This window comes from Acartia tonsa, chromosome 7, assembly GCF_053477335.1.
Source record: "Acartia tonsa isolate MP-2025a chromosome 7, ASM5347733v1, whole genome shotgun sequence".
In the NCBI taxonomy this organism is placed as follows: Eukaryota; Metazoa; Arthropoda; class Copepoda; order Calanoida; family Acartiidae; genus Acartia; species Acartia tonsa.
Window position 1 is genome coordinate 19,169,037 of NC_137266.1, and position 23,310 is coordinate 19,192,346.

At 31.1% G+C, this 23,310-nt stretch overlaps 1 long non-coding RNA gene across 1 annotated transcript; it reads left to right on the plus strand.

Moving 5' to 3' along the window:
* The first annotated feature begins 6,013 nt into the window (after positions 1–6,013).
* LOC145325005 (uncharacterized) lies at positions 6,014–21,522 on the plus strand. The gene is made up of 4 exons (XR_013881372.1): positions 6,014–6,067; positions 6,415–6,509; positions 13,090–13,192; positions 21,285–21,522. It is a non-coding gene; the product is annotated as an uncharacterized LOC145325005 (long non-coding RNA).
* The last annotated feature ends 1,788 nt before the right edge of the window (positions 21,523–23,310 follow it).

The following is a 23,310-nucleotide window of genomic DNA, read 5'->3' on the forward strand; positions in this document are numbered from 1 at the left end:
CATCTTTATGTCCTGGTAAATTATACTCTTTATTAACAACGAAGCAGCTTTTCTAACTTTATTTCTTCGAACTAAGAAAGAGTTTAATAATTTGAAAAGCAAAGACGAAGAAAGTCCCTCAAAATCAGCATGTTACATCCTAAAAACGAGGGATTATCAATATTGTTTTAAGGATTTTCTTTCCCACTCCTCCTTTCCTCATCCCTCCTTTTTATGACGTCATTTTTTATTTCATGAAAAGCGCTAGGGATCTGAAGGGATAAGATAATGGACTATAAATGTATGTATAATGATGATTGTGCCGGGCGTAGAGCGCTCCTTTAGTCCTTAGTCATGCATTTGTGAAAATCCTTACGTTCTTTGAAATCCTTACACCAAAAAGGTAACTACGACGACCTTTCCTCAAAATCTCCTTCCAAAACGCGGCATGATAGATAAACAAAGTTACCCCATCTACATTTAGATTTAAATTTTTTGGAACTAATCAATTAATCACAATTAAATAAAAATTCCAACATTTTGGGACCAATAAATGGGAATAATACTTAATATTTCTTAGAAAACGCACGACTGATACCGATTATTAACGGCATTTATATGCTGCAGGTTTTATCTTAAATTATTGGATCATTAACGTTTCAGAGAAATTTTAGATCCAGTTGTGAGAATCTTTAATTCAGAGAAATAATATCTTACTTTGTATTTCAGACTTGATTTATATAATTCATTAGTACTGCACTAAATATTGAACACATTTGCTGATAATATGTAGTTTTTTTTGCAAAAAAGTTTGGTATTAAAATTTATACAAATTACTTATACATTTTTAGATGTGAAGTTCATTTCTAAGATTGTCCGATTTATCTTTTCAGCTCAACATTCTTAGATACAGAGAGGACCGAAAACTGTTCTTATAACATCAGAAATGTAAGTCGATGACTTCAGTCATGACAATTTGCATTTTATAACCGCTAAAATTGGCATATTGATCCAAAAAGCTTCGCTATAATTGGACACTTTCGTCCTTGTTGTTTTGTAATAAGAAAAGTTGCGAGGCTGTTGTATGTATATAATTATAGACAACTAATTAGGATCTCATAACATGCTTCAGAGAACATACGTGTAACCAATCTTATAACTCTTATGGTTCAAGTGCAGTTCATGGTAAAATATTCCTGGTAACGAATATCTCCAAAAATCTATGATCTTTAAATGCTGCTAACTGCCAAACGATGGAACAAATAGATTTTGTTCGCACAGAATTTTACCCGACAAAAGAAGGCCTAAAAATAATCTGGAATAGTCAATAATCAAAAATGCACAGTTATCTCGCAGTAAACATAATATGCGCGAAGAAGCATATTCTACACTTTTTATCAGTGAAGCTTTCCCTGTGCATCATTGGATCTTGTATTGGATTATTTCAGATTATTTGTAGGCCTTCTTAACCAGCTCATACCAATAACGAAATCAATTCGGAAGAAAATCACGAAACCTATACGTGTTTTTCAGCTGTCGTTGGGGGGCAACACATCGTAAAATTGACGACCTCTCCATTTGCCCCCCAAATATTATTTTAGATTTATTTTGCTTGTTGGTTATACCTTATTCCTGCTTCTTAACACTTAACACGGTGAGCGGGCATGTGATGTACGTTTAGCCGTTTGGCAGCTAGAATCATTTAAATTTCATACATTTTTGGAAATATTCGTTACCAGAAACATATTACCGTGAACTGCAGTACATCCACTATATTTATAAAAAACATCCATCTTAAATATTCGTTTTTTTAGGAACCATGAAAAAGTTGTATACGTTTGCTGAACTTGCCTTTTGCGTATAATATTGTACTGTTATTTGTCAGATGGAATGTGCAAAATTTATGTAAAGTAAATTAAATATAAATCTAGTGCAAACTCAAATTTCCTCTTCCTCTGTACAAAATGCACAGTGGGATAAACAAGTAAAATATTTCATAAGAAAAAATATACACAGTGGGGTAAACACCCTGAAATAGATAAGTACTGTTTGGTAAACAAGGACAATATTTCATATTTACAAAATGGACAGGCGAACAGACAAGGACAATATTTAATATTTACATAATGTACAGTGGGACAAACAAGGACTATATTTCATCTTACAAAATGTAAAGTAGGGTATAGAAAGTGGATTTTAAAAAAAATCCATTGATATTTTTATAACACAGTAATAAGTCAAAATACAATTTGAAAAACAGGAGAGCATTGTTTTCTTCTATGTACTGGGTAGATAAAATACTTTAATTGAAGAACTTTTTTTTAAACTATGAATGGAAAAATATAAATGAGTATTTAATTCGCTAATCTAAGCTAAGAAAAGAAAAAATATTTTTGCAGTTTAATATGACATAAAAATAAAATTTTCATAAATATAAAAAATAAGATGAATTTAGCCCACTGTGCACTGTGAACAATTTTAAAGTTTCTTTAGGAATGGGTGTCTTCAACTGTACAACGTGCACAACTAAAACTTTTACACTTCATTCAATTCTCAGGGCGTGATAGTTTTTTCCTTGTTTTGAATATTTTTGCAAAGTATGTATTCCAAAGTATCTAACAAAATAGTTTTGTAATTTGTTTAGGGGTTGATTGGGAACAAGGATTAAGACTAACAATCAGCCGACTTGTGGGAGGGTTTTTTGCAATGGAATTTTCTCAATCTCATGCAGTAAACTACAATGAACAATTTTTACCTTTGTTAGGTATACCTTACAGCGAGAATTCACACCTAAAGTTTATCTTATTTTCTCATTCAACTTTTTCTTAAGGATATTTCCTTCTTATATTTTGCAAAGATCAAGGTAAAACTATTTTTACATTTAACTTTTCTTTGCATGGAACTATAATTGCTGAACAACAAATTTCTCTTAAGCCCTTATTCTTACCCCTCTGACACTCTTTACTTCTTCTTATTTGTTCAATATTCTCTTTTGGGCCAAAAATCATATTTGAATCATATTATATATGTGCTTGGAATTTCAGCTTAAAAGTTAACTGATCCATGCAGATAACATATATATCCCTCTGTTTGTATGTCTCTCCAGAAGAAACTTAAGATCTTTCTAGTCTCTAAACTAACTTTCCTTTTTACAGGGATAAGGGATGGGAAACGTAAGAAAATATTATTCCAGGCCTATTTTCCAACTAGGCCTAAAAAACCAGTTACGGGATGACGCAGTAGTTAGATTTGAAAACTATGAACAATGATGAAATAGCTATTATATGAATGCAAAGATACAAAGTATAGAATAGAATTCAGGTAGTTGATTCCACCTAGCATAAAATATAACAAAAACTTTTCAAAGAACCAATATGTTAGTGGTTTTAAGTAGAATCCCGTTAAGATGGTCATTACTTCGCCCCCCCCCCCCATTTAAAAAAAAGTTTTTTTTGAGATGGTTAAATCTGATTTATTTTCAAACATTTTAAGGGGGGATCTACTTCACCCTAAAATTTGTATATATAGATAAATTAAGTAGAATTGAATAAGTACATGGGTAACATTCTATCAACTAATTGTTCCATAGCATACATATAAATTAAGAATTTTTTTGAAAATTAATTTGACGTTAAAAATTAACAGAAAAGTTCAATTAACCCATTAGTGCCGAACCGGGTTTTAAAACCCGGTTCCAGAAAATGTAAAAAAAAACCGGTTTCTGGCTTCATAATTGCATCATTCTCAGTATGAATCCCCCCTCTACTACCCTTTCTTTCATTTCCCCCTGGAGCAGGCAGTTTTGCTTACTTCCGTTTGCCGGTATAGATCAACAAAGTTTGAAAATCATGAAAATTCAAAATACCCCATCTAACTTTTTTGTTTTTATAGTAAAGTCGCTGATTTTTTTCGTTAAATCTAAGGTTTATTGACAAGTTCATCTATTTGTGAATTCGTTTTATTTAAATTATTATTTTTTATATGATTTTTTCATTGTTTTTTTACGCCCTATATAGGCCCGAATCGGCATTTCCATTTGGAGTCTGAAATTTTTATTACCCGGTTTCACTAATAGATCTTTTTTGACAACAACAACAAAACAGGGTTTTTTTACCCGAAATCGCCGGCTAAACACAAAATTTGAAATAAATCGCTTCGTATTATACTTGTAGCTCTATAGATTACATGAGGTTGTGTAGTTTTCAATTACAGATCGTATCAAAGTTCTAAAAAGTGTTCATCTCACTTTTGGCGTTCAAAAATTACATTTTTCGATTTTTGGTCAAAATAACCGGGTTTTTACAGGAAAACCGGGTTTTAACGCCGGGGAAAAGCACCAAAAATGGGTAATAATGCCTGGTTGGTATTTATAGCCGAGCCGAACCGGGTTTTTTTGCAACTTTCCTGTGCACGCCACTAGAGCAAAACAAAAAAATACGAATTCTGTTTTGACCATTATAAAGCTTCCCTGAATCTTTCAGCTCGATCGGCCCATAAAAGTGGCGCTCGGCACTAATGGGTTAAGTGTGCAATAATTTTTACCCAAAATTAATGAAAATTTTTTTAAACAAAACACAGTACACTTTTATTTACATATTGAACTAGTTTTGTATTTGTAATCATTTAGGTGGGTTATCAATTCCACATGAAATATAACTTTTAAATTGTCTAAAGACATGAGTTTTTCACATTGTTCTAAAGTATAAAATGTTGAATCCTACTCAGTCTTCAAAAAATGATCTCTCTGTTTATGATTTGCTATATGGACATTTATTAATGTGTAGATTTAATAAGGTTGATGTGATTGAATGTCATATATATTGTTGTCATTCTGATAGCAGAAAATTTCCATTGTTGTCATTCTAATAGCAGAAATTTATGTTTGCTTGAATTAATTTAGCCAATAAGGAACTGGCGGAAGCGTTTGTTATTAATTAATTGGTTAATGCTAAAAGCAAGTTTCAGGCTATTGGATATTGGCCTACAGCCAAAAAGGAACTGGAGGAAATGAGTTGATTTTATAGGCAAAAAAGAAAAGTTCTTCTTCCACCCTTAACTCATCTAAACTACTAACTACTTGTGTAAAATACCATAATACATTGTATGTACATAGTAGCCAGCATAACCAAAATCCTAAGTAAAAGTAAATAAAGCAAGGAAGTTAGATTAGGCAATAGACAAAATTAAGAGTGACTATGAAATAAACTATAATCTATAGAAAAAGTGTATTAAAAACAAAATGGGTTAGCTATATCACTTTCATAAAAAAAGATACCAACTTGCATTATAAGATAATTCAGTTCAAGCACTTTTCTGCCAATTTACATTGAAAGTAATGAGATTTTAAAGTTACAACTATAACCTGACTATTTTATGGCATTTAACCTAACACTATATTATTACTTTTGCTTATAAAAAGAGATATAAACTTATAAAATACAAATTTAATCAACACAGTAGATTTTTTAAAAATTTTATGGTTTTTTGTTCTGTAGTATTTTTCAAAGTACAGGAAAATAATGAAATAATTCTCAGAACTAATTTCCATTTTCAATCTTTTCTTTATAATCTGCATTAGATAATCAAGATTTGTGTGGATTAGGAATCTAGATAATAAATAAACCAAAATTCTGCCTGAAACAGGATTCAAACATACAAACAAAAGCTAAATCTAACCATTTGAAGAAATTTAATATATAAGAATTTTTTAAAATACAGGATACCTAACATGGATATACTCACATTTTAAGAGATTAATTGTAAAGATTTTGCTCTAGAATACATAGTTTAAAAAGACCTAGGAAAACATTTGGAGTATTTTTTTAGAAATCAACAATATGGTCTTTACTGTGTAGTTGTCAGTTCATACCTAATTCTGTAACAGGAATTATTATGTTCTAAAATTGATAGGAAGATTCTAATATGTGCTTTACAGTTTAAATGTAGGTTACAATTATTACAAATTTTTAGTTAAAATATTAACTGTCCCACTATGAAATAAATCACTTTTATTAAAATATAATTATTGTGTCTGCTTAGAATTATCAAGAAATTCAATAATGAAATTGACTTCATACCTGGAAAAAAGGTAAGTGGAGCTCCTAAACTCATTAGCTACAAGCGTAGCTACTCTACAAATAGAATTATAATCTGTCCACATTTGTCCTCTCGTCTGTTACATATGGCTAGTAGTACCTACCTTGAAAATAGCTACTTTCCTTCATGAAAAAAGTCATATTCAGTGATCTACAGACAATCCCTGATTGCTGTTATAAAAAAATAAAATTGCCCTTAATTTTTCATTAATATTTTATGATTTAAATAAAAGTGGTCAAATTTTGCTCAGTCTACCCCAAGCAGAATTAGGACAATCCACAGTTCAGTGGTCATTGTCGGCCCAGGAACCCATCCAAGAATTTTATCTTTTACTTTTAGTGCAAATCCGAGTCAATGGACTGGACAAATTTTCACTGCGTTCTTTGTTTGGGCATCGGGGGCTTCCTTGTCTTCTGGATCTTTCTATTACTCAGGTAAGGTTTTGTTTACGCTTTTCAATATTATTTAAATGCAGCAAAGTTAAATTTAAAGTTGTTGCAAGAGAGCAGGCGATATGTTTAGTGTTTACTTATATAATTCTAAATTTACATATTGATCTAACGTACAATAACCCAATAGGACATAAATAATTTAACAACTCTTCAACCCATACTTAAAAATGAATTAATCTTTCTTGTTAAACATCTTAATTGAGAAAGCAAAGATTATGGAATTAATTTTCCTCTCCTTTTATTAATGTTTTTTTCCTAATCTTCGTGGTGTTTTCCCCTAAAAATGGGGAAATATTTGTGTTCTTTAGACTTTAACAGCGCGTTTGTTGGATGCTATAAGTAGTTTTAAAAGCTATTGATCCATCTCAACCAAAACTACTTCATTAAACTAACATCTTTGTACAGGCCAAATATATATTTCAAAAACAGAGATTTTTATTCTCAATCGTCCTATAAACTTTTTTGACATTTTGAACATATTTACACTCCCGCTACATATCTATTTATCTATCTATATCTATAGGTAGCGTAGTTTGGTAGAATCTAGGTTCCTCATACATTTACGGAAATTAAATATCAAGACTTATATTTATATATGCCAAAATATTCATTCTTATATTACTGCACTCTACTGTTCTTTTTTTTCAAGAAGAAAAATTTGATGCTAATAGCTCCGTACTGATGGATACAATAATAAATATCATTTTAATATTATATAAATCCAGAAAGTACAATGGTATCTTCCTGGTATCTTATAATACAACAGCCAGCAATATCCATTAAATTCAGTGAAGCAGAGAACTAATGGCTTTTAGTAAATGCACATAAACAGTTTTATTAAAACTTTTATTTCTCCAAACAATATTCTTCTTTGTCTTGTTTAATTAATTTTCTATTCAGAAGCCAACAAAGCATTTTTGTGCATTTTAAACAATAATAAATGAGCTAGCTATAGTTGGTAAAGTACGGACCTAATTAATTTTGTATTGTTCCTTTAATCAACAAACAAACAAAAAACAAGAACGTCAACATTCGTTAAGAACAGCTCAACAACCTAAAAGGGGAAAAAATATATGCATTTAAAATGATAAATATGATATAGTTCTTTTAGTGAGGTCCAAATTAATTTTGAATTATTGTTATAATTCAACGTTATAACGTTGTAAAATTTTTCACATGTAAGAGGATTAATGAAAACTATTTTACATTTTAAAAATATTTGTAGGGATGCAAAATAAACAAAACTCTAAAATCCAGTTAATTGAGCTAAAGCTAATTGTTACAGGAATAAAAATACCTAAAAGTTTAAAATGACTGATGTTATTAAAGTCCCTCAATTAACCAATGGACGGACCTTATTGTAATAAAGCATCAATTGTAAAAAGTTAACAAAAAGTATGCCGAGGAAAAAAATGTTTAGAATAATTTAGCTCAGCCTAACCAGAGCAGAATTGTTGGTAATACCTGTAACCACACTGGTATGCAATGCAAAAACATTTGTACATTCTGCATCTTATATTACTACATACAACATAATAAGGTGTACATACATTTACTTCCGCGCAGCAGGCAATAAGAATTTTCTTTATTGGCAGTTAATATTTGAATTTCTCTTACAACTATTCCGTTTCAATTCTACACTATATAATGGTTTCATATAGATCCTGATGTGGTTTTATGGTTTTTTTGTTGTCTTTGAATGGTATTATGCTATTTTTTGCCTCCTCTATGACCCTCTTCATGTAAATCAAATATATTTTTCAAATTAATCATTTATTTGTGGCACAAATAAATAGGGTACTAAATGAAAACTAGGTTAGATAGGCCAAGGGCAAGTGACAATGTTTGCTGTTTTTTTTTTTTAATATGCTAATCTGATGATTTTGTATTGAGGTAAATTTGCGGTAAAGAATGCATACTATTACATACAACTAATATATAAAATGTATAATGCATACCAAAGAACTTTGTCATGGAACTAATGGCCAGCAAATGGTCTTTTGAAGTAGTGGAATGTTTACTAGATTCAACGTTGTAATAAGGATGACAAAAATAAATAATAATGAAGCCAAGAAATCATAGAATGAAAAGTAGACAGAGTGAATTATAGAGCAAATGTTCAGTGGCTATAAAAAAGAGACAAAGAGAAAGAAGATCTTAAAAAGATACTAACTGACTTACAGACAAAGTAAGTTGTATACAGAGCGCTCTTTGGAAAGGATTAACCTTCACACAATGCTATCAGTACTCTATCTTAATTAATAGCCGAGAAAATCTCCTTGACGCCACAGACTGACAGACAAAGTAATTATTGAATAGCATCGTTACTAATAAACTTTTTTGAAACTACATGTCTTTTTCTAAAACCATTTTGAAAATAGAACATTCTTTTAAAAAATCCGGATCATGGAAAGAAAACAAAGTCATTCCTAAATTAGGACAGAAGTCACCTTCCTAGGAAGGACATAAGTAGCCTTCCTTAAGTGAGAACTTGTTAGATGAAGGGCATAACATGCCTCCCTTAACAAAGATTTTGCAAGATTGAGGACATAAGTAGCCTCCCTTCACCTCACAAAACTTAGCTTTTTGATCCTTCACATAGCAAATTCTTGCATAAAATTGGTTTTTGGTCCATCACATAGCAAAATATTGGAAAACTTAGCTTTTCTGTCCTTCACATAGCTAATTCTTGCAAAACATAGCAAATTCTTACAAAACATAGCAAATTCTTGCAAAACATAGCAAATTCTTACAAAACATAGCAAATTCTTGCAAAACATTGCAAATTCTTACAAAACATAGCAAATTCTTGCAAAACATAGCAAATTCTTACAAAACATAGCAAATTCTTGCAAAACATAGCAAATTCTTACAAAACATACCAAATTCTTGCAAAACATAGCAAATTCTTACAAAACATAGCAAATTCTTTAAAAACTTAGCTTTTCTGTCCTTCACATAGCAAATTCTTGCTAAACATAGCAAATTCTTACAAAACATAGAAAATTCTTGCAAAACATAGCAAATTCTTGGAAAACTTAGCTTTTCTGTCCTTCACATAGCTAATTCTTGCAAAACATAGCAAATTCTTGCAAAACATAGCAAATTCTTGCAAAACATAGCAAATTCTTGCAAAACATAGCAAATTCTTGCAAAACATAGCAAATTCTTGGAAAACTTAGCTTTTCTGTCTTTCACATAGCTAATTCTTGCAAAACATAGCAAATTCTTACAAAACATAGCAAATTCTTGCAAAACATAGCAAATTCTTGCAAAACATAGCAAATTCTTGCAAAACATAGCAAATTCTTGGAAAACTTAGCTTTTCTGTCCTTCACATAGCTAATTCTTGCAAAACATAGCAAATTCTTACAAAACATGGCAAATTCTTGCAAAACATAGCAAATTCTTACAAAACATAGCAAATTCTTGCAAAACATAGCAAATTCTTACAAAACATAGCAAATTCTTGGTAAACTTAGCTTTTCTGTCCTTCACATAGCTAATTCTTGCAAAACATAGCAAATTCTTACAAAACATAGCAAATTCTTGCAAAACATAGCAAATTCTTGCTAAACATAGCAAATTCTTGCAATAAGGGTCCCAAACTCAAAAACAAATTTTCAGCACGATCTGACCACCGGTTCTTGAGATACGGTGACCTGGTGTCCTTGGTACCGACGGTAAGATTTGGGAAATGGTTCGAATCCTTAGTAAATTTGGCCAAAAAGTCCAAAAATTTTTTGACACTTTGAATATTTTCGACCTGGTTTCCTCTCAGTAGGTACGCTTGGTGTCACCTGGGTATTTTTTCTTCAAAAATTTGACTAAGTGTCAAAATATTTTTGGACTTTGCTAAGGATTCGAACCATTTCCCAAATCTTATCGTCGGTTCCAAGGACACCAGGTCACTGTATCTCAAGAACCAGTGGTCGGATCACGCTGAAAATTCGTTTTTGAGTTTGGGACCCTTATTGCAAGAATTTGCTATGTTTTGTAAGAATTTGCTATGTTTTGCAAGAATTTGCTATGTTTTGTAAGAATTTGCTATGTTTTGCAAGAATTTGCTATGTTTTGTAAGAATTTGCTATGTTTTGCAAGAATTAGCTATGTGAAGGACAGAAAAGCTAAGGTTTGCAAGAATTTGCTATGTTTTGCAAGAATTTGCTATGTTTTGTAAGAATTTGCTATGTTTGCAAGAATTTGCTATGTTTTGTAAGAATTTGCTATGTTTTGCAAGAATTAGCTATGTGAAGGACAGAAAAGCTAAGTTTTCCAAGAATTTGCTATGTTTTGCAAGAATTTGCTATGTTTTGCAAGGATTTGCTATGTTTTGCAAGAATTTGCTATGTTTTGCAAGAATTTGCTATGTTTTGCAAGAATTTGCTATGTTTTGCAAGAATTTGCTATGTTTTGTAAGAATTTGCTATGTTTTGCAAGAATTTGCTATGTTTTGCCAGAATTTGCTATGTTTTGCAAGAATTTGCTATGTTTTGCAAGAATTTGCTATGTGAAGGACAGAAAAGCTTAGTTTTCCAAGAATTTGCTATGTTTTGCAAGAATTTGCTATGTTTTGCAATAATTTGCTATGTTTTGTAAGAATTTACTATGTTTTGCAAGAATTTGCTATGTTTTGTAAGAATTTGCTATATTTTGCAAGAATTTGCTATGTGAAGGACAGAAAAGCTAAGTTTTCCAATAATTTGCAATGTTTTGCAAGAATTTGCTAGGTTTTGCAAGAATTTGCTATGTTTTGCAAGAATTTGCTATGTTTTGTAAGAATTTGCTATGTTTTGCAAGAATTTGCTATGTGAAGGACAGAAAAGCTAAGTTTTCCAATAATTTGCAATGTTTTGCAAGAATTTGCTAGGTTTTGCAGGAATTTGCTATGTTTTGTAAGAATTTGCTATGTTTTGCTAGAATTTGCTATGTTTTGCAAGAATTTGCTATGTTTTGCAAGAATTTGCTATGTGAAGGACAGAAAGGCTATGTTTTGTGAGGTTTTGCTATGTGAAGGACAGAAAAGCTAAGTTTTGCAAGATGAAGGACATAAGCAGCCTTCCTAATGTAAGAATTTGTCAGACAAAGGACATAAGTTACCTCCCTTAAGATAGATTTTGTTAGATGAAGGACATAAGTAGCCTTCCTTAGATCAATTTCCAGTGACTTCTGTCCTAATTAGGAATGACTTTGTTTTCTTTCCATGATCCAAAATCCAATCCTTCTATACCTGGATCCTTGTGGAGTAAAAATAGGGCGTGGTTGTCATAGTACACAACAGACTCTTGGTCCACAATTATCTAATTCATTAAAATAACATCATGTTTACAGTCAGAGCTAATGTGTTACTGCAATGTCAAATGTTTTTAGAACCGACAAAAAGTTTAATTTTCCTTTACTATCTGTTGCTCAAAGAATAACAATAAAAGAGGAAAACCATTAAAACAAACAATAACTTTGTGCATTTTAACTGATTAAATAAATAAGCCTTTAAAGAAAAGGAAATGTTTTAGAATTATAGTTTTTATGTTACAGAATTTTTTGTCAAGACACAAATAAGTAATTTTATACCTTAGAATATTTTTTCTTGCAATTTTAGACCCTAGTCCACAATTTTTCTGTGAAAGTTATGACTATTCTACTCTTACATAAATAAGATCATGTTATCAAATTTGGCCTGCATTTTACTTTTCTAACTTTGAAGTTCACATTTCATATTTGAATCCTAGCAGGGAGGGAGAGGACAATGGATTGTTAATCAAACTGGTACCTAAAGTTTCATAACAACGTAATATTTTTCGTTGACTCAAAAAACTTTGGATACTTTGATTAATTACTTCGAAACCATTCAATCCATAATTTTAATCTACAGAAAGGGTAATCATGTTTATCACCATTGGGGATGTATTTAAATTCATCGACCATTGTCTTATCCATTAAAATCCTCGACAATTGACGTACATTCTGCGATTTTAATTGACTTAAATTATGAGTCTGATTTATCTTATTCCTTCTAATAATTTTACTTTTAACATCCAGCTAAACTACAAGACTGAAGAGAGTGCAATGTCCACCGAAATATATTTCAATAAATAACTAAGAAGTATCAAAGACTTTTTCACTCAGTGAATTTATCATCTATTCTGAATATCTTTAAAAATTGCATAAAATAAGTCCTTGATTTAAATTTATATACAAACAATAGATTTTGAGCATTACTTTTACATGCTTTATACAATAACATCAAAATCAAAACTTAATCTTAAACTTACAAATAAAATAACCTAATCTATGTTAAGCTTTCTTAGATGGAAGAACTCAATTGGTTTAGTTGTTAGCGAGGATGGACAAAAATCCTTACTACTTTAATTTTTAAATTTGTACCTGTTTAGGATCTTCTGCAGTTCACGGTAAAATATTGCTGGTAAGCAATATTTCCAGAAAACTATGAATTTTAAAGGCTGCTTTTAAAATTCATAGATTTTTTGGAAATTTTGCTTACCAGCAATATTGTACCATGAACTGCAGTAGATCCGATGTTTAATATTATTTTTTATTTTAGAATGTATCTACCATTGGAGAATGTTTTAATGATCTGGTGGTTGAAAAAATCCAACAAGAGTGAACCAATTTTAAACCTCAATTCCAATCACCAGCTTGGACAAGTAAGTTTACATTTGTAGTAGCGCAGCTACACTAGCATAAGATTTGTTTGTTTGTCGTTTATTTGTCTGTAACGTGTAGTTTTTAAACTGGCAAAGCAAGTAGTCATTAGGGTGGGTTCATATCGGAATTAGACAAAGCGGGGATATGCAACAGATAAAATTAACCTTAAAAACATATCTGACCGAAAAAGAATTTTAAAAAATTGAGTTTTGGAACACGACCACTTAAAAATATAATTCATTACTTATTAGTATGCAAAGACGACATTAAAAAATTTTTTTGAATCAGAACTATGGCTTCATTGTGCTCCCTGGAAAGGCCTTGAGGAGCTGAATCAGAAACTTTTGTCCGTTTCAAAATATCTCGTTCCTAGCCTTAGAAATCACTAAAAAAAACAAAATTTTTAAAGGTTTATTGAGAATTGTCCAATTTGTAGAAGTTTTTTAGTTTTTCTCAGGCTAGGAACGAGATTTTTTGAAACGGACAAAAGTTCCTGACTCAGCTCCTCAAGGCATTTCCAGGGAGCACCATGAAGCCATAGTTCTGATTCAATAAATTTTTGACTAACATTTACAAATAGCTATACAATTGAATGTCTGGTCGTCAGCGGTTTTAAGACTTAGGATAAATTTTAAATCATCCAGAGGTGTATTATATCTATATAAATTGAGTGCAGATCCCCGCTTTGGCCTCAGAAAAAAAATGTCCAAAATCGACCCACCCTAGTAGTCATGTTGTTAGATATAAATCCAGGTATAAATACAGGTATTACCAACAAGCGAAATAAATCTAATATAATATTTAGGGGGCAGATGAAAGGTCGTCAATTTAATAAGTGATGCCCCCCCCCCCCCCCAACGAAAGCTGAAAATCACGTGTAGGTTTCATGACTTTAAAAAAATAATTTTGTTGTTTGTATAAGCTGAGAAAAATACAAATATATGATTTTCTGTGAAAAAAAATTCTACTTATCCAAATCCCCTTCTAGCATGAAATATCCAGAGATTAGAGTACAAGAAAATCTTCATCCTCTGCCAATCTGGTATTTTGAAATTATTGAAGAAAACGTCTGGAAAAAAAACAATCAGGGTGTGTGTTTCTATCTGTAGCGAATGATCTCGCTAACCGCTGGATCTCTATTGTTCCCCTTTAAAGTAAAGTTTCATGCAGGTTCGGGAAAGATTTATAATTTTTTTAGGGGATCGAGGGTACCTCTAACCTCTCAGGAAAAATTTCACCTTGAAAAAAAACACCACAAACATTATTTTACTTTTTCTTTTTCAAACTAAAATTGAAAGTGAAGAGAATACTTTCCCCTGTCCATAAATGCCCTAACCTAACCTAACTTTTTTTAAAAATAGGCAAAAACCTTCCCCTAATATATACTTAGCTAACCTAAAATGTGTTTTAAAGAAAAGCTGCGCCATTCTATGGTTGCTGGGCCTTGTTTTTGTCAGACAATTGTGGAAGGAGTGATTTATTTTTGGCCTTGAATCCCTCTTCTCACTTAATTGAGGCCCGGGTTCGAATCTTAAATATATTTATTTTTAGAAATTAACAATTTGGTTCACAAGGGTCGTTTGAAGCCAGTTACAATCCTGACAAAATACTTGTCATAGAAAGTGGTTGTAGCTGACATTAAAACGACATAATGTTTTTTCTAATGATGATTTTATGACTACATAACAACAATACAATAGATTTTAAAGAAAGTTTGTCATAATGTTTGTACTTGAAAGGGCTTATATTTTGCTTAAGGTTCAATCTCTTGCCTGTCTTAGTTTTGGGAATAATAATAAACAAACGTATATTCTTTTGTACAGTTTGAAATGCAAATAGCTACTTGCCTAACCAAGGAAGGAGTTGTCACAAAAAAGTGAGGGCTCCACATTTCTTAATTTTATAAAGAATAAAAGTATAGATGTAACCAAGAAAAGTACCTTGCTCCAGGTCTGGATACTTTTTTCGTCTGCTACCAAATTGCTTTCTTCTATTTTGTAGCGACTTGGCTGTGTTAATATTTCCGACACTATTGGTACAGGGTCCCCACACCCCGAACATTCAGTTATTTAAAACCCTATCCCCTCTATTCTTTTACTTTAATTACTAAAGATTACAGAACTATATATATGTATTATCTTTGTCAGTATATTTATTCAATTAAGTATTAAAGTACATTGAGTATTTTAGACGTTTATTTGACCAAAGTTTAGAAAACTTACAGGTCTTGATTAATCCTAATTTTAGCCTTGATATCAAGGAGGACAAAAATAAAAGTTGGATAAATAAAACTAGACAGACAAAGTAGATGTAATGTACTCATGTAAATAATAAAATTCCATACAGCTATCTTAAATTACATTTTATTCATTTTCATCAGGGATCGGAAGCCTCACGTAAGCCGCGCATAAGCCTCAGTTTTAAACCTGCTTGTGAGCAGAAAAAAACAATTCAGAAAGATGGATTGTCTGCTAAAGAGCCGTTTTATACATCCAGCTGAATTTTATAGTGATAAAATCACGATTTCACTGAGGCTTACACGCGGCTTACGTGAGGCTTCCGATCCCTGATTTTCATGAATAGACAAACGGACTAGAAACGTTGTAGAGAAATTGCTCATTAGTAATCTCTACAACGGCGTGAAGGGCGCTTACAGACTGACAAATCAAATTATGTAATAGTTGTTGAAGAAATCTAGACAGGAAATTTCATATGTATATCTTTCTTAGAAGACTAGATAATCTATAAGAACGTTTATGGCAGACATACACAGTTAGTTACAGAGTACCTTCCCTTCTAAAAAAAGTAAATTGGACTAAAATTCTCATTTTTATTCACTAAGCATTTTCTTCTAATTTCCCACCTTAACATAATTGGTGGATTTTTTTTTAGTTGCAAGAATTGGAACTGACCAAGAAAAAGAAAAAAACTTTGGCTAATTAAGAATACTTGTTTTTCTTACCAAATGGTTGAGGTTTCCCTTGGGCGAGCTATAAATTTCTCCCCCCTTCTTTATTTTCAAATAACAATTATTTTTGAATCAGTAGCTTATTGATCATCTATTTCAAAATTAGCTATTTTATTGCAAAATACTTTTCAAATAGGATTTGCTTAGATTAACTGTTGCTAAATTAGTCCAAGGCTATTCAATATTTTAAGTTTTGGACTCATAACAAAAAAAGGGTAATTGTTCAAAACATTTAGTCTAATTTTGGCCTCTTAACTTCGACCTATCTATTTAAAATCTAGCATGAGGATTCTTGAACCATATGATATGAAATCACTTACCAATGCTAGAAATTTAATAATATATTTTCTCGTATTCATTCGCATCCGGTGGATAGGAACCGGTTCTCGTCCATACGAAAAAACTATGTCTAGCATTGTATTATATCCAGCTTTCTACGAATATAAAAATGTACAATCATAAGATTAAAACCAATTTTTTTAGCCCGTGCCTTTGGCACCTCGGGGCTAAAAAAAACTGGTTTTAATCTTATAATTGTACATTCTATATCCGGGGAAAGCTGTTTATAGTACGATGCGAGAAATAACTATTATCTATTTGACCATTTTGCTATTATGGATGTTGCCATCCTTGTTTCTAAGTAATCTATCAGAGGCAATCAAACTTGTTGAAAAAAACAATATTACTTTCTTTATAGTTTCCAACAACTTTTTTCTTTTCGTCATACAATTTGTTATAGACAAGGATTTATTGCTTTTAGTATTTCGTCATAAAAAAATAATAACTGCTATTACTATAGAATAATCAGGTTTCAGTAACGAAGCTACTCTACAATTGAATCTTCGGTCTGTAATTCAAAATTTCTTGGTATTATGCTCTATTAGATCTTTTCATGAAAATACACTTTTTCGAATTTTAGTCTTCTGCTAACCTAAAAAGTTACTTTAGGAGCCCAGAAATACATGTACAAAATTTCAGCTCTCTATCTCTACTGGCGACCTAGCGCCAGGCATGTAAAATTTCAACAGATAACGGTAGCACGGCGGTTTTAACAATATCTCAGCAATGTGCAGGTTTTAAGCTCTTCTGCATATTTCAATTTAAACACATAAGGACAAAGGTATATTATCCCAAAAATCTTTTGTCAAAGTCTACTCTACACCTAGCGCCAGTCAGTTTTCTAAAATCATGCATTTTATACCTGTGAAAATAGAAATCGCCAGCGCTAGGTGTAGAGTAGACCCTGACAAAAGATTTTTGGGATATCATATCTTTGGCCTTATTTGTTTAAATTGAAATATGCAGAACACCTAAATTCATCTGCCAAGCCATTCTCTAAGCATTTTAATTTTTTTTATGAAATAACGGTATTTCAAAACTGCCCTTTGAAAAGGCCTAAAAAATATCTTTTTTTGTCACTTTTTTCACTGCTTATAGTTACAACTTATTAAGATATTATGCTCAGTTAAAAAAAAATGGCGCCTCCAGCACCAAAACCGGCAAAAACTGGCAGTTAAACTTCTGTGCCCCTACTTGCCCCCCTCTTCGGCCAACAGTAGTTATCTCAAGAAGTAAAAGAGATATCACACAGAAAGAAAACTTTTTAAATAAAACTGAACTAAGTAACCATTACAGATTTCATTTTGGAACTTTTCTTCTAGGGGCTTGTGGAGCAAAAGACTCCCCAAAACACTAAAAATATGAGTTCTGAGCTTATTTTTAAAGATATCAACCTGTTTTTTTTTAACTTTGTTAACATACTGGAACTCAGTAACATTTACAGATTTCATTTTGGGACTTTCCTTCTAGGGGCTTGTTTGTCAAAAGACCCCCAAAAACTAAAAATATGAGTTCTGGACTTATTTTTAATGATATCAACATGATTTTTTTATAGAAAACTTTTTAAATAAAACTGAATTTCATTTTGGGACTTTCCTTTGATGGGCTTGTGGAGCAAAAGACCCCCAAAACACTAAAAATATGAGTTCTGAGCTTATTTTTAAAGATATCAACCTAATTTTTTTGAAAACTTTGTTAACATAATGGAACTCAGTAACATTTACAGATTTCATTTTGGGACTTTCCTTCTAGGGGCTTGTTTGTCAAAAGACCCCCAAAAACTAAAAATATGAGTTCTGGACTTATTTTTAAAGATATCAACCTAATTATTTTTTAGAAAACTTTTTTTACATAACCAAACTCAGCAACCTATACAGATTTCATTTTGGGACTTTCCTTTTAGGTGCTAGTGGAGCAAAAGACCCCCCAAAAACTAAAAATATGAGTTCTGGACTTATTTTTAAAGATATCAACCTGATTTTTTTTATAGAAAACTTTATTGATAAAACTGAACTCAGTAATATTTACACATTTCTTTTTGGGACTTTCCTTTGATGGGCTTGTGGAGCAAAAGACCTCCAAAAATACAAAAAATATGAGTTCTGAGCTGATATTTAAAGATATCAACCTTATTTTTTTTAAAGAAAACTTTTTTAACATAACCAAACTCAGTAATGTTTACTGATTTCGTTTTAGGATTTTCCTTCTAGGGGCTAGTTGGGCAAAAGACCCCCAAAATCTAAAAATATGAGTTCTGGACTGATCTTTAAAAATACCAACCTAATTTTTTTGAGAAAACTTTTTCACATAACCGAACTCAGTAACCTTTACAGATTTCATTTTTGGACTTTCCTTCTAGATGCTAGTGGAGCAAAAGACCCCCCAAAACACAAAAAATATGAGTTCTGAGCTTTTTTAAAAGATATCAACCTGATTTTTTTAAAGAAAACTTTTTAAATAAAACTGAACTAAGTAAACATTACACATTTCATTTGGACTTTTCTTTGAAGGGCTTGTGGAGCAAAAGACCCCCAAGACACAAAAAATATGAGTTCTGAGCTTATATTTAAAAATATCAACCTGATTTTTTTAAAGAAAACTTTTTTAATATAACCAAACTCAGAAATGTTTACAGATTGTTGGGAGCAAAAGACCCCCCCATATTTTAGTGTTTTGGAGGGTCTTTTGCTCCACAAGCCTCTAGAAGGAAAGTCCCAAAATTAAATATGTAATGGGTACTTTTTTTTCTTAAAAAATAAGCTTAATATCTCTAAAAATAAAATATTTTTATTGTTTTGGGGGTCTTTTGTCCCACCTGCCCCCAGAAGGAATAAAAGTGTTAGGGGGGGTCTTTTGCTCTACAAGCCCCTAGAAGGAAAGTCCCAAAAAAAATCTGTAATGGTTACTGAGTTCAGTTATGTCAAAAAGTTTTCATTAAAAAATAAGCTCAATATCTCTAAAAATAAACTCAGAACTCATAATTTTATTGTTTTTGTGGTCTTTTGTCCCACTAGCCCCTAGAAGGAAAGTCCCAAAACGAAATCTGTAAATGTTACTGAGGTTGGTTGTGTTAAAAAAGTTTTCAACAAAAAAATCAGGTTGATATCTTAAAAAATAAGCTCAGAACTCATATTTTTAGTTTTGGGGGGTCTTTTGCCCAACTAGCCCCTAGAAGGAAAGTCCTAAAATAAAATCTGTAAACATTACTGAGTTTGGTTATGTTAAATAAGTTTTCTTTAAAAAAATCAGGTTGATATCTTTGTTTATCAGCTCAGAACTCATATTTTTTGTGTTTTTGGGGGTTTTTGCTCCACAAGCCCTTCAAAGCAAAGTCTCAAATTGAAATGTGAAAACATTACTGAGTTCAGTTTTATTTAAAAAGTTTTCTTTAAAAAAATCAGGTTGATATCTTTAAAAATAAGCTCAGAACTCATATTTTTAGTGTTTTGGGGGTCTTTTGCTCCACAAGCCCATCAAAGGAAAGTCCCAAAATGAAATTCAGTTTTATTTAAAAAGTTTTCTATAAAAAAATCATGTTGATATCATTAAAAATAAGTCCAGAACTCATATTTTTAGTTTTTGGGGGTCTTTTGCCAAACAAGCCCCTAGAAGGAAAGTCCCAAAATGAAATCTGTAAATGTTACTGAGTTCCATTATGTTAACAAAGTTTTCAAAAAAAATCAGGTTGATATCTTTAAAAATAAGCTCAGAACTTATATTTTTTAGTATTTTGGGGGGTCTTTTGCTCCACAAGCCCCTAGAAGGAAAGTCCCAAAATGAAATCTGTAATGGTTACTTAGTTCAGTTTTATTTAAAAAGTTTTCTTTCTGTGTGATATCACTTTTACTTCTGGAGATAACTACTGTTGGCCGAAGAGGGGGGCAAGTAGGGGCACAGAAGTTTAACTGCCAGTTTTTGCCGGTTTTGGTGCTGGAGGCGCCAATTTTTTTAACTGAGCATAATATCTTAATAAGTTGTAACTATAAGCAGTGAAAAAAGTGACAAAAAAAGATATTTTTTAGGCCTTTTCAAAGGGCAGTTTTGAAATACCGTTATTTCATAAAAAAAAATTAAAATGCTTAGAGAATGGCTTGGCAGATGAATTTAGGTGTTCTGCATATTTCAATTTAAACAAATAAGGCCAAAGATATGATATCCCAAAAATCTTTTGTCAGGGTCTACTCTACACCTAGCGCTGGCGATTTCTATTTTCACAGGTATAAAATGCATGATTTTAGAAAACTGACTGGCGCTAGGTGTAGAGTAGACTTAGACAAAAGATTTTTGGGATAATATACCTTTGTCCTTATGTGTTTAAATTGAAATATGCAGAAGAGCTTAAAACCTGCACATTGCTGAGATATTGTTAAAACCGCCGTGCTACCGTTATCTGTTGAAATTTTACATGCCTGGCGCTAGGTCGCCAGTAGAGATAGAGAGCTGAAATTTTGTACATGTATTTCTGGGCTCCTAAAGTAACTTTTCAGGTTAGCAGAAGACTAAAATTCGAAAAAGTGTATTTTCATGAAAAGGTCTCATTGCTCTATGTATATGTGTTAATAGCGGATGGTCCCTAGAGGCCTCTACGGACACATGAGTTAAAGTTAAGCTTCACCTGAAGGGAGAACTATAGAGTTTCACCTGTTAGCGAGATCCTTAGCTACACACAGACATCCTATTACTTTTATATGAGGATAATGTTTATATTAGTTTTCAAAAGGTTTGCTAATATCCGACGTAATCATCCTTGATTTCATATTAATTTTTTTTTTTTAATTTTTCAGCGATTACCTTTCGAAGATGAAATACAATTACCTACAGAGCGAACCTGACTTTAGCCGTAAGAAAAATAATAAACATCATTTATACTTCCATCTATGTAGTACATACTGTACAGTATTAAGTTTATATTCATTTTATTAAAATTTCATCAAATCTAGAGGTTAGAAAAGTAATATATATTTTACAAAATAAGTAATCAAAATATTTTTTGTTGGTTTAATAATAGCTGAATAGTCTTTTTAAAAGGAAGGGTAGGGGCATTTTTTTGAATCATTTTAGTCAAATTTACATATGTGTCAAAAGCTTCAGTCCAATTAAATAAGATGTTGACATATCTAACTTAACTTACAAAAAAAATTTCATTTGATCACAAGCATAATTTAGACCAAAATGGTAAGAAATGCCCGCAACCCCTTCAAAAATTTTAATTTGTACACGATAAAAAATCTTTCATAAAATAAAATCTTATCTAAAAATCAAAGAAAACCTTTTTGTAGAATCTCGATCTTTCTGAATAATTTTCAGTGTCATATAATAGTGATAGATAAATGGCTTCATATATAAACTGTACTTTGATAGTACAAAACATTGTTACCATTTTTCTATTATTATTTTATTTTGAACAACCTGTAGCCTAAATAAATAAAAAAAATAGTCTGCATTTATTATTAGCAAATAACAAAACAGTTTTTCTTAAATAAAACATTTAAAAGAAAATATAAATTGCCTTTGAAGTCCTTAATATTTTTCTAAAATGTTCTGTTTAAAATAAACTGTTGTTCTAGATTAAATAATATCATCTTTTAATAAAATAAACCTGTACAAAGTATCTTTTAAGTGGAGCTCTATTATTTCAAACATTTATTTTTATAAAATTGGAAGAATTTTGGTCTTGAAATATATGATCAAACGTGTTTCTTTAGTCAAGCTGTCTGTTATATTTTTAAAATTACTTTGGGGTCTTTGGGATAAGACAATGGGCAATTAATAATCTCACCCCCAAACATTTAGGAACTTTAACTTAAAGTAGCCTCTAAATTTCTGAGGAAAAAAGGATTGTAAATTAATTAAGTATTGCCTCCTATCTCGATTAATTAGTGTTAGTCTTGTTGTGCATTTTAAAACTCAGCTTTTACTGCAAAAAAATAAAACGTTTTTTTCATTGTTTTTGCAGAATAAACTTTATTCTACAGTTAAAATCAACAAATGGAATGAGTATAACCAGGGAAGGAGAAAAATTGGACTGTAAATTATACTGGTACCCAGAGATTTAAAAATAACATCCCGTATTCGCTGTCTTACAAGCTTTTGGTTCTTTTATTGGACCTTGATTGGTAAATTCAACAAATTATTTTGATCTAAAGAAGGGGTATTTGAGAATATACATCAATTTATCTTTCCTTGTCTTATCCCTAAATATCCCTAGCATAAAACACATGTAGAACTGGCTGAGGGTATACAAGATAAATTACTAAAATTAATGTGAGCTCCTCTTATAAAACCTGTTCAAATGGAATGCATTTATTTTATCTCAAACATTTTACAGTCAAGGAATAATATTTTTGAAAAAATCTATGAAATTTATTAAAGAGAAGGGTAGGTAATTGTTGAAGATATCTCGTAAAAGATGGTGTAAAGGTTTTATTATGAAATCCTAGAAATAGTTATCAAGGGGTCAAATTGAAAGACCTTGAAAACATTAAATTTTCAATATGAATTTTTTTATCTTCCCAAAAATTTCAGATTTTTGAATTTAACCTTGTAAGAAGCTATACATTTTTATGGTGCCCTCTAAACCTTGATTACGAAATCCCTACATCAAACTCCCCCTTCCAAAAAAAAATTCTTGGAAAAAAACTTGTTAATCCTTGTCAACTTTACTTTATATCACTTAAACCTGTAACATATAGTTTTAACTTTTCTAAGAGAATTTAGAAAATATTTACATGATAAAAATTTACTGTCTTCTTTAAACTTTATTCAAACTGCTCAAAATGTTTCTAAACTTTTTTCTTATCAACTATGTAG